At 36.3% G+C, this 12,740-nt stretch overlaps 1 protein-coding gene across 1 annotated transcript in view; it reads left to right on the plus strand.

Moving 5' to 3' along the window:
* The window catches only part of tbkbp1 (TBK1 binding protein 1), a 141,017-nt gene that overhangs the window by 74,300 nt on the left and 53,977 nt on the right, over positions 1–12,740 (plus strand). The window lies entirely within an intron of this gene.

Genomic DNA, 12,740 nt, shown 5'->3' on the forward strand with positions numbered 1-12,740 from the left:
TGTTGCCAAAACACAAACATCAGAGTTGCAAAAACGCTAACAACCATGTTGCAAAAACATTAACAACCCGGTTGCCAAAATGCAAACAACTATGTAGCAAAAACGCTAACAACCATGTTGCAAAAACATTACCAACCACGTTGCAAAAACATTAACAACCATGTTGCAAAACATTAGCAACCGTGTTGCCAAAACGCTAACAACCATGTTGTAAAAACGATAGAAAAAACAATGTTGAAAAAACATTATTAACCATCTTGCCAAAACGCTAACAACCATGTTACAAAAACGTTTACAACAATGTTGCAAAAAAATTAACAACCATATTGAAAAATCTCTAACCATGTTGCAAAAACATTAACAACCATGTTGCAAAACATTAACAACCATGTTGCAAACACATTAACCAGGTTGCAAAAACATTAACAACCATGTTGCAAAAACATTAACAACCAGGTTGCAAAAACATTTACAACCATGTGGTAAAATCGTGTACAACCATGTTGCAAAAATATTAACAACCTTGTTGAAAAAATATGTACAACCATGTTGCAAAAACGTTAACAACAATGTTGTAAAAACGATAAAAAAAAGTTGCAAAAACATTAACAACCATCTTGCCAAAACGCTAACAACCATGTTGCAAAAATATTAACAACCTTGTTGCAAAAAAAATTAACAACCAGGTTGCGAAAACATTTACAACCATGTTGTAAAATCGTGTACAATCATATTGCAAAAATATTAACAACCGAGTTGAAAAAACATTAACAACCTTGTTGAAAACATTTTTTCAACCACGTTGCAAAAACGTTAACAACCATGTTGCAAAAACGTTTACAACAATGTTGCAAAAACATTAACAACCATGTTGCAAAAACATTAACAACCATGTTGTAAAAACATTTAAAAACATGTAAAAACGTGTACAACCATGTAGCAAAAATATTAACAACCAAGTTGAAAAAACATTAACAACATTGTTGAAAAAATGTTTACAACTATGTTGCAAAAACAGTAACAACCATGTTGATTAAACGCTAATCATGTTGAAAAAACATTAACAACCATGTTGCAAAAACATTTACAACCATGTTGCAAAAATATTAACACCCAAGTTGAAAAAGAATTAACAATCATGTGGCAAAATCATTAACAACCATGTTGCCAAAACGTTAACAACCCTGTTGTACAAACAATTACAAAAACAATGTTGCACAAACATTATCAACCATCTTGCCAAAACGCAAACAACCATGTTGCAAAAACATTAACAACCATGTTGAAAAAAAGCTAACCATGTTGCTAAAACATTAACAACCATGTTACTAAACCTTAACAACCATGTTGAAAAAATATTAACAACCAAGTTGAAAAATTATTAACAACCTTGTTGAAAATATTTCTACAACCATGTTGCAAAAATGTTTACAACCATGTTGCAAAAACATCAACAACCATGTTGCAAAAACATTAAAAACCATGTTGCCAAAACATTAACAACCATGTTGCAAAAACATTAACAACCATGTTGCAAAAACATTTACAACAATATTGCTGAACCTTAACAACCATGTTGCAAAAATATTAACAACCAAGTTGAAAAATCATTAACAACCTTGTTGAAAATATTTCTACAACCATGTCGCAAAAATGTTTACAAGCATGTTGCAAAAAAATCAACAACCATGTTACAAAAACATTAAAAACCATGTTGCCAAAACACAAACATCAGAGTTGCAAAAACGCTAACAACCATGTTGCAAAAACATTAACAACCCGGTTGCCAAAATGCGAACAACTATGTAGCAAAAACGCTAACAAAACATTACCAACCACGTTGCAAAAACATTAACAACCATGTTACAAAAACATTACCAACCATGTTGCCAAAACGCTAACAAACATGTTGTAAAAACGATAGAAACAACAATGTTGCAAAAACATTATTAACCATCTTGCCAAAACGCTAACAACCATGTTACAAAAACGTTTACAACAATGTTGCAAAAAAATTAACGACCATATCCAGGCTCGGGATCTTTGTGTGTGGAGTTTGCATGTTCTCCCCGTGAATGCGTGGGTTCCCTCCGGGTACTCCGGCTTCCTCCCACTTCCAAAGACATGCACCTGGGGATAGGTTGATTGGCAACACTAAATTGGCCCTAGTGTGTGAATGTGAGTGTGAATGTTGTCTGTCTATCTGTGTTGGCCCTGCAATGAGGTGGCGACTTGTCCAGGGTGTACCCCGCCTTCTGCCCGATTGTAGCTGAGATAGGCGCCAGCGCCCCCCGCGACCCCAAAAGGGAATAAGCGGTAGAAAATGGATGGATGGATTAAAAAATCTCTAACCATGTCACAAAAACATTAACAACAATGTTGCAAAAACATTAACAACCAGTTTGCAAAAACATTAACAACCAGGTTGCAAAAACATTAACAACCGGGTTGCAAAAACATTTAAAACCATGATGTAAAATCGTGTACAACCATGTTGAAAAATATGTCCGACCATGTTGCAAAAACGTTAACAACCATCTTTCCGAAACACTAACAACCATGTTGCAAAAATATTAACAACCCTGTTGCAAAAAACATTAGCAACCAGGTTGCAAAAACATTTACAACCATGATGTAAAATCGAATACAACCATGTTGCAAAAATATTAACAACCGAGTTGAAAAAACATTAACAACCTTGTTGAAAACATTTTTTCAACCAAGTCGCAAAAACGTTAACCATGTTGCAAAAACGTTTACAACAATGTTGCAAAAACATTAACAACCATGTTGCAAAAACATTAACAACCATGTTGCAAAAACATTTAAAAACATGTTGTAAAAACGTGTACAACCATGTAGCAAAAATATTAACACAACAACCAAGTTCAAAAAACATTAACAACCTTGTTGAAAAAAGGTTCACAACCATGTTGCAAAAACGTTAACAGCCATGTTGCAAAATGTTAACAACAATGATGCAAAAACGTGAACAAAGAAGCTGCAAAAACGTGAACAAAGATGCTGCAAAAACGTTAACTACCACGTTGCCAAAACGTTAACAACCACGTTGCCAAAACGTTAACAACCATGTTGTAAAAGCGATAAAAAAACAATGTTGCAAAAACAACATTAACAAACTTGTTGAAATTTTTTTTACAACTATGTTGCAAAAACAGTAACAACCATGTTGCAAAAATGTTAACAACCATGTTGAAAAAACGCTAACCATGTTGAAAAAACATTAACAACCATGTTGCAAAAACATTTACAACAATGTTGCAAAAACATTAACAACAATGTTGCAAAAATATTAACAACCAAGTTGAAAAATCACTAACAACCATGTTGAAAACATTTTTACAACCATATTGCAAAGACGTTATCAGCCATGTTGCAAAAACATTAACAACCATGTTGCAAAAACATTAACAACCAAGTTGAAAAAACATTAACAACATTGTTGAAAAAAGGTTCACAACCATGTTGCAAAAACGTTAACAGCCATGTTGCAAAAATGTTAACAACAATGATGCAAAAACGTGAACAAAGAAGCTGCAAAAACGTGAACAAAGATGCTGCAAAAACGTTAACTACCACGTTGCCAAAACGTTAACAACCACGTTGCCAAAACTTTAACAACCATGTTGTAAAAGCGATAAAAAAAACAATGTTGCAAAAACAACATTAACAAACTTGTTGAAATTTTTTTTACAACTATTTTCCAAAAACAGTAACAACCATGTTGCAAAAATGTTAACAACCATGTTGAAAAAACGCTAACCATGTTGAAAAAACATTAACAACCGTGTTGCAAAAACATTTACAACAATGTTGCAAAAACATTAACAACCATGTTGCAAAAATATTAACAACCAAGTTGAAAAATCACTAACAACCATGTTGAAAACATTTTTACAACCATATTGCAAAGACGTTATCAGCCATGTTGCAAAAACATTAACAACCATATTGCAAAAACATTAACAACCAAGTTGAAAAAAGATTAACAACCTTGTTGAAAACATTTTCACAACCATATTGCAAAAACGTTACCAGCCATGTTGCAAAAACATTAACAACCATGTTGCGAAAATATTAACAACCAAGTTGAAAAAACATTAACAGCCTTGTTGAAAACATTTTTACAACCATATTGCAAAAACGTTACCAGCCATGTTGCAAAAATGTTTACAAGCATGTTGCAAAAACATTAACAACCATGTTGCAAAAACATTAACAACCCTGTTGCAAAAATATTAACAACCTAGTTGAAAAAACTTTAAAAACCTTGTCCTCGCCAAGGTTCTCATAGTCATTCTCATAGTCATCATTGTCACCGATGGACCACTGGGTGTGAGTTTTCCTTGCCCTTATGTGGGCCTACCGAGGATGTCGTAGTGGTTTGTGTTGTGGTTTGTGCAGCCCTTTGAGACACTAGTGATTTAGGGCTATATAAGTAAACATTGATTGAATGATTGATTGATTGTTGAACATTTTTTTACAACCATGTTGCAAAAACGTTAACAACCAAGTTGAAAAAACATTAACAACCTTGTTGAAAAAATGTTTACAACCATGTGGCAAAAACGTTAACAACCATGTTGCAAAAATGTGAACAACTATGTTGCAAAAACATTAACAACCATGTTGCAAAAATATTAACAACCATGTTGCCAAAACGTTAACGACCCTGTCGTAAAAACGATTAAAAAAACAATGTTGCACAAACATTATCAACCATCTTGCCAAAACGCAAACAACCATGTTGCAAAAACATTTACAAGAATGTTGCAAAAACATTAACAACCATGTTGAAAAAAGGCTAACCATGTTGCTCAAACATTAACAACCATGTTGCAAAAACATTAACAACCAAGTTGAAAAAACATTAACAACCTTGTTGAAAACATTTTTACAACCATATTGCAAAAACGTTAACAACCATGTTGCAAAAGCATTAACAGCCATGTTGCAAAAACATTAACAACCATGTTGCAAACATATTAACAACCATGTTGCAGAAATATTAACCTAGTTGAAAAAACAATAACAACCTTGGTGAATTTTTTTTTTAAAACCATGTGGCAAAAACGTTAACAACCAAGTTGTAAAAACATTAACAACCTTGTTGAAAACATTTTTACAACCATATTGCAAAAACATTAACAACCATGTTGCAAAAATGTTTACAACTATGTTGCAAAAGCATTAACAACCATGTTGCAAAAACATTAACAACCATGTTGCAAAAATATTAACAACCATGTTGCAGAAATATTAACCGAGTTGAAAAAACAATAACAACCTTGTTGAAATTTTTTTTACAACCATGTGGCAAAAACGTTAACAACCAAGTTGAAAAAACATTAACAACCTTGTTGAAAAAATGTTTACAACCATGTTGCAAAAACGTTAACAACCGTGTTGCAAATATGTTAACAACAATGTTGCAAAAACGTGAACAACCATGTTGCAAAAACATTAACAACCATGTTGCAAAAACATTTACAACAATGTTGAAAAAATGTGTACAACCATGTTGCAAAAATGTTAACAGCCTTGTTGCTACAATAATAAAAAAATAAGTTAAAAAGTAACATTATTTTTTCCTTGCTGTCTGTGAACAGCAGACGACAAACCGTCACACGGCGCAGAAGGGAGTGCAGGCAGAGAGGGGAGGGCGCGCAGAGGGGGAGAGAGAACATGTATGTTTCTAAGTCTAAGTCCACAGCAATTCCCTTCTACTTTCCTGAGTGTTTTGTTGGCTTTTTCGAACCCCTTCTGACTAACAAAAGAGACCAAACCTGTTAAATGGCGAGAAAAGAAACAGGAGTAATGGCGATCGAGTAATGGACTGCATGCACACACAGGCATATTTGGGGCCCTCCAAATTTTTTTTCGTAAATCAAGGTGGCACTCTACATTTAATTGACCCCTTTTAAAAAAATAATCAGATTTATTTTGCCTTTTTGACTTATTCAAACTTTGGCGCAGCAATCATTCCACAGCTTTTGGTCAAAATATAATCAGTGTTTGTTATTTTTATAGCAACACGTGGAAAAGCATCAATGGAGCACGCAGTGGCAATGTGTAAAGTCACACCTTCAAGTTCACACACACACACACACACACACGCACGCACACACACCCTCATACACACGCCCCCGAATGAATTTAAATATGTCGCTGCAAGTAGTGTCTCCCACTTAAGGTGTGATATCTTTAAAAGACGGCAGTAAACCTGTTATGAACATTAATGTTTTGTTTTGTGCAACATAACACAAAGTAAAAACCTCTTCTTGGAGCGTTTATTTAAAAGAACAGCGCCCCCTTTCGGCGGTTTACCGCAGTCCGAGTTTACTTGAAAATGAACTAGATCAAAGTGCGGCACCTGGCAAGTTTTTTTTTAGGATGCTAATAATAAAAAGCAGTGTTTTTTAACCTTTTCTGAGCCAAGGAACATTTTTTTTCATTGAAAATATCACAAGGCACACCGCGAGCAGAAAACATAATCCGCTGCCCGGATCATGTTCTGTTTGGTTTTTGGACTCCCTTAGTTCTGTTACAGCACCCCTGTTTTGTGTCTCCTTGGTTACCGTGGGTGCTGATTGGTTTAGGGTCTAGGGTACTCACCTACTGCCAGGCACTAATCAGAGTGCTATTTATTCCCGTTTCTTTCCACACTCAGTCTGGCTTCCTAATTTGCTACATGCAAGAGTAAACGAAGGTTTGATTCCTGTTTTTGCCTGATTCATAGCTTGAATAAATAGTTTCCTACCTGCGGGCTGTGCCCAAAGTCCGTCTGCATCTTGGGAGAACGACGGCCGCATCAACACACTGCAGCCGAAATTGACAATAAAACGTTGTTCTTCCAATTGTTGGATATTAACTCAAACCATAACCACCCATGCATCACTATAGCTCTTGTCTCAAAGTAAGTGTACTGTCACCATCTGCCACATCACGCCGTGACTTATTTGGAGATTTTTGGGGTTTTCCTGTGTGTAGTGTGTTACTTCTTGTTCTTGGGGTCCTATTTTGGTGTTGCTTGTCATGCAGGGAAGTACTTTGTGGACGCCATCTGCTCCACACGCTCTAAGTCTTTCATGTCGTCCAGCATTCTGTTTTTGTTTACTTTGTAGCCAGTTCAGTTTTAGTTTCGTTCTCCGTAGCCTTCCCTAAGCTTCAATGCCTTTTTTTAGCGGCACTCGCCTTGTTTTTTTTTTGGTTTGGCTTTAGTTACCTTTTTACCTGCACCCTGCCTCCCGCATATTGCAATCACGACAAACCATGTTAACATCTACAAAGCAATTAGCTACCTGCTGATATGCCGAGCTCTAGACAGCAGAGACACTCAACAAAGGCACATTATTTGCGGACTATAATAACTGGTTTGCATAAATATTTTTAACCCAATTAGGTGAAATTACAGTACATAATGTCGTACGGCACACCAGACTGAGGAGGCACAGTGGTTGAAAAACACTGTACTAAACTATCTGAACAAAATATCAACGTTATTGCTAACAAAGCAAATTAGTACAAGATGTAATCTAATTGCAAAGGCCCTACTCGAGTTGCTGGTTTGTTATTATCCTTCCACACTATGCTAGTTTGAAAAGCTACCCATATGTACACCTACTCAGTGGACTAGTATACCTACTCAGTGGCCTAGTAGTTAGAGTGTCTGCCCTGAGATCGGTAGGTTGTGAGTTCAAACCCTGGCCGAGTCATACCAAAGACTATACAAATGGGACCCATGACTGTACCTCTCTGCTTGGCACTCAGCATCAAGGGCTGGAATTGGGGGTTAAATCACCAAAAATTGTTATCGGGCGCTGCCACCGCTGCTACCCAATGCTCCCCTCACCTCCCAGGTATGATGGGTCAAATGCAGAGAATAATTTCGCCACACCTAGTGTGTATGTGTGACAATAATTGGTACTTTAACATTATAAGTAACCATATCAGCCTACCATTCTCAGTTACGGTGCAGGGGTGTCAAACTCAAATGCAGAGTGGGCCAAAATTTAAAACTGAACAAAGCCGCGGGCCAAGGTTGAACAAATTAACATTTTTTTATTGGGACCCAAACAAGTTTTGCATTGAAAATTGAACAAGCAAGGCTTATATAACTATAGTGACATGTAAAATCGAGTTTCTGATAATAAATAAAAATCAATGGCATATCAAATAAGACTTGAATGCCTCTTTTCTTTTTGGAGCCTTCTGAGGTAAATATCAAAATTTACTTTTTCCAGGGATAATAATATTGAAAATAAAATAACAAAGAATGAATCAAACATTCAAGCCTTGAGAAAGTGCATGAATTAAACTTTAATTATTGCTCAGTTTGCTACACTGATTTGCTTTAACACTGAATATGGAACAAGCAACGCTTATATAACTTAATAGTGCAAAATCAGCTTTCAAAAAACAAACGAAAAAACATCAATGGTATATGAAATAAAATTTAAATAAAAAAATGCAATGCCTCTTTTCTATTTGCAGCCTTCTGAGGTAAATATCAACATTAACTTTTTCCACAGGCTGATAAATTTGAAAATAAAATACTGAGGAGGGCGGGGTTTGGTGGTAGCGGAGGTCTATATTGTAGCATCCCGGAAGAGTTAGTGCTGCAAGGAGTTCTGGGTATTTCTTCTGTTGAGTTTATGTTGTGCTACGGTGCTGATGTTCTCCCGAAATGTGTTTGTCATTCTTGTTTGGTGTGGGTTCACAGTGTGGCGCATATTTGTAACGGTGTTAAAGTTGTTTATACGGCCACCCTCAGTGTGACCTGTATGGCTGTTGACCAAGTATGCTTTGCATTCACTTGTGTGTGTGTGTGTGTGTGTGTGTGTGTGTGTGTGTGTGTGTGTGTGTGTGTGTGTGTGTGTGTGTGTGTGTGTGTGTGTGTTTTAAAGCCGCATATATTATGTGACTGTTAATAAGGAGGAAAAGCGGACGTGACGACAGGTTGTAGAGGACGCTAAAGGCAGTGCCTTTAAGGCACGCCCCAAATATTGTTGTCCGGATAGAAATCGGGAGAAATTTGGGCTAATGGTTGCCCCAGGAGATTTTCGGGAGGGGCACTGAACTTCAGGAGTCTACCGGGAAAATCGGGAGGGTTGGCATAAATGAGTATTAGCGGTGAATGCCGCTGTATAATACCAGCGGGCCAGCTCTAATGTTAATTTGATATTGCCTCAAGGGCCACATTTAATTACAGGGCGGGCCAAATTTGGCCCGCGGGCCAGATTTTGACATCCATGACTTAAGGCATCTTTGTATTCCCACTGCTATCTGAGTATTTAAACGGTACCATGAGTCAAAGTAACCTTGTATATACTGTCGCTCTAAAAAGCCTAGGATCATTCGTCACACAAAACCTCAATTATTAGGGGAAATTACGCTTCGACGACCGTTGTTGACTTTGACAGTCAGATTGCTTGTTTGCATCAAAGAAGTTGTTTTTCTCACTACGGTAGAGGGAAACCACCCTTGCCCAGGCACACCTTCGTACTTTTGGAGTATAAATATTTGAGGTTTTTATGTTGATAAACTGTTACACAAAGTTTATACATTTTACTAACACTAAAAACTTATACACAAACCCCGTTTCCTATGAGTTGGGAATTTGTGTTAGATGTAAATATAAACGGAATACAATGATTTGCAAATCCTATTCAAGCCATATTCAGTTGAATATGCTACAAAGACAACATATTTGATCTTCAAACTGCTAAAAAAAATTTTTTTTGCAAATAATCATCAACTTTAGAATTTGATGGCAGCAACACGTGACAAAGAAGTCGGGAAAGGTGGCAATAAGTACTGAAAAAGTTGAGGAATGCTCATCAAACACTTATTTGGAACATCCCACAGGTGTGCAGGCTAATTGGGAACAGGTGGGTGCCATGATTGGGTATAAAAACAGCTTCCCAAAAAATGCTCGGTCTTTCACAAGAAAGGATGGGGCGAGGTACACCCCTTTGTCCACAACGGCGTGAGCAAATTGTCAAACAGTTTAAGAACAACGTTTCTCAAAGTGCAATTGCAAGAAATTTAGGGATTTCAACATCTACGGTCCATAATATCATCAAAAGGTTCAGAGAACCTGGAGAAATCCCTCCACGTAAGCGGCACGGCCGGAAACAAACATTGAATGACCGTGACCTTCGATCCCTCAGACGGCGCTGTATCAGAAACCGACATCAATCTCTAAATGATATCACCACATGGGCTCAGGAACACTTCAGAAAACCACTGTCACTAAATACAGTTCGTCGCTACATCTGCAAGTGCAAGTTTAAAGCTCTATGCAAAGCAAAAGCCATTTATCAACAACATCCAGAAACGCAGCAGGCTTCTCTGGGCCCGAGATCATCTAAGATGGACTGATGCAGAGTGGAAAAGTGCTCTGTGGTCTGACAAGTCCACATTTCAAATTATTTTTGGAAATATTCAACATTGTGTCATCCGGACCAAATGGGAAGCAAACCATCCAGACTGTTATCGACGCAAAGTTCAAAAGCCAGCATCTGTGATGGTATGGGGGTGCATTAGTGCCCAAGGCATGGGTAACCTACACATCTGTGAAGGCACCATTAATGCTGAAAGTTAGATACAGGTTTTGGAACAACATATGCTGCCATCTAAGCGCCGTCTTTTTCATGGACGCCCCTGCTTATTTCAGCAAGACAATGCCAAACCACATTAAGCACGTGTTACAACAGCGTGGTTTCGTAAAAAAAAGAGTGCGGGTACTTTCCTGGGCCGCCCGCAGTCCAGACCTGTCTCCCATCGAAAATGTGTGGCGCATTATGAAGCGTAAAATACAACAGCGGAGACTTAAGCGCTACATAATACAAGAATGGGTAAGAATTCCACTTTAAAGCGTCAACAATTAGGTTCCTCGGTTCCTAAACGTTTATTGAGTGTTGTTAAAAGAAAAGGTGATGTAACACAGTGGTGAACATGCCCTTTCCCAACTACTTTGGCACGTGTTGCAGCCATGAAATTCTAAGTTAATTATTATTTGAAAAAAAAAAAGTTTTTGAGTTTGAACATCAAATATGTTGTCTTTGTAGTGCATTGAACTGAATATGGGTTGAAAAGGATTTGCAAATCATTGTATTCTGCTTTTATTTACCTCTAACAAAATTTCCCAACTCATATGGAAACGGGGTTTGTACATCACTCTGCTGCCTATACACATGGACAAAAATGCGCACAAAAAAATCCCAAGCCTAAGTAATATAATGATTAATAGAATGTAAATAGCATCACAACAATAATTCTAAATTGGAAACTGGGGCTAGCAGACATGTTGTGACTCCAATGCCACAAACAAGGGTATGATATTGAGCTAGCAGTTAGCTGGTGAACTTTTGATGCCAAATGGCCATTAGACTGTTATAAAACAGACATAATAAGTTTCAATACAGTTTTAAGCACATAGCAAGTGACATTAAAGTGTATATTAAGTAACTCACTCTGTTTTGACGCTCGCTGGCAATTAAACAACAGACATGGACGTTGACAGCAACTATCAAGAGCTTGTTGATACAATGCTGCGTTCACTGCCCCCTCCAGTGTCGTAAAAGTGAACTACATACAAACAAGCACCCCAACTACACGAAAAGCAAGCAAGCGTGACAGAGACTTTTTTTTTTACAATTTTAGTTCAGTGTTTTTTCAAACTTTTTTTTTTTTACCAAGTACCACTTTGGAAAATCGCTGTTTTATTTTATTTTTTAGTTACATTGTATTGGTACAGTCTACTTACAGTAGGTACCTTTGAACAATTAGAAAGTTATTTTACTCACCATAGTGGTTGTTTTAAAAAAAGTTAAAGTACCAAGGATTGTCACACATGCTAGACCAGGGGTCACCAACGCGGTACCCGCGGGCACCAGGTAGCCCGTAAGGACCAGATGAGTCGCCCGCTGGCCTGTTCTAAAAATAGCTCAAATAGCAGCACTTACCAGTGAGCTGCCTCTATTTTTTTAATTGTATTTATTTACTAGCAAGCTGGTCTCGCTTTGCTCGACATTTTTAATTCTAAGAAAGACAAAACTCAAATAGAATTTAAAAAATCCAAGAAAATATTTTTAAAGACTTGGTCGTCACTTGTTTAAATAAAATCATTTATTTTTGTACTTTGCTTTTTACAACTTTCAGAAAGACAATCTTAGAGAAAAAATACAACGTTAAAAATTATTTTAGGATTTTTAAACATATATACCTTTTTACCTTTTGAATTCCTTCCTCTTCTTTGCTGACAATTAGAATCAATGTTCAAGTAAATTTACTTTTATTAATGGAAATAATAATAAATACATTTGAATTTAATTCTTAATTTTAGCTTCGTGAAATATTTTTTCCGACTTATTATGATTAAAATTGAAAAGAAAATTCTGGCAAATCTAGAAAATCCGTAGAATCATGTTTAAATCTTATTTCAAAGTATTTTGAATTTCTTTTAAAAAATTTTGTTCTGAAAAATCCACAAGAAAGAATGATTTGTCTTTGTTAGAAATATAGCTTGGTCCAATTTGTTATATATTTTAACAAAATGCAGATCGGATTTTAACCTATTTAAAACATGTCATCAAAATTCTAAAATTAATCTTAATCAGGAAAAATGACTAATGATGTTCCATAAATTCTTTATTTAATTTTTTCAAAAAGATTCGAATGAGCTAGTTTTTCTCTTCATTTTTTTCTGTTGAATT

This window comes from Nerophis ophidion, linkage group LG08 (genome assembly GCF_033978795.1).
Source record: "Nerophis ophidion isolate RoL-2023_Sa linkage group LG08, RoL_Noph_v1.0, whole genome shotgun sequence".
In the NCBI taxonomy this organism is placed as follows: Eukaryota; Metazoa; Chordata; class Actinopteri; order Syngnathiformes; family Syngnathidae; genus Nerophis; species Nerophis ophidion.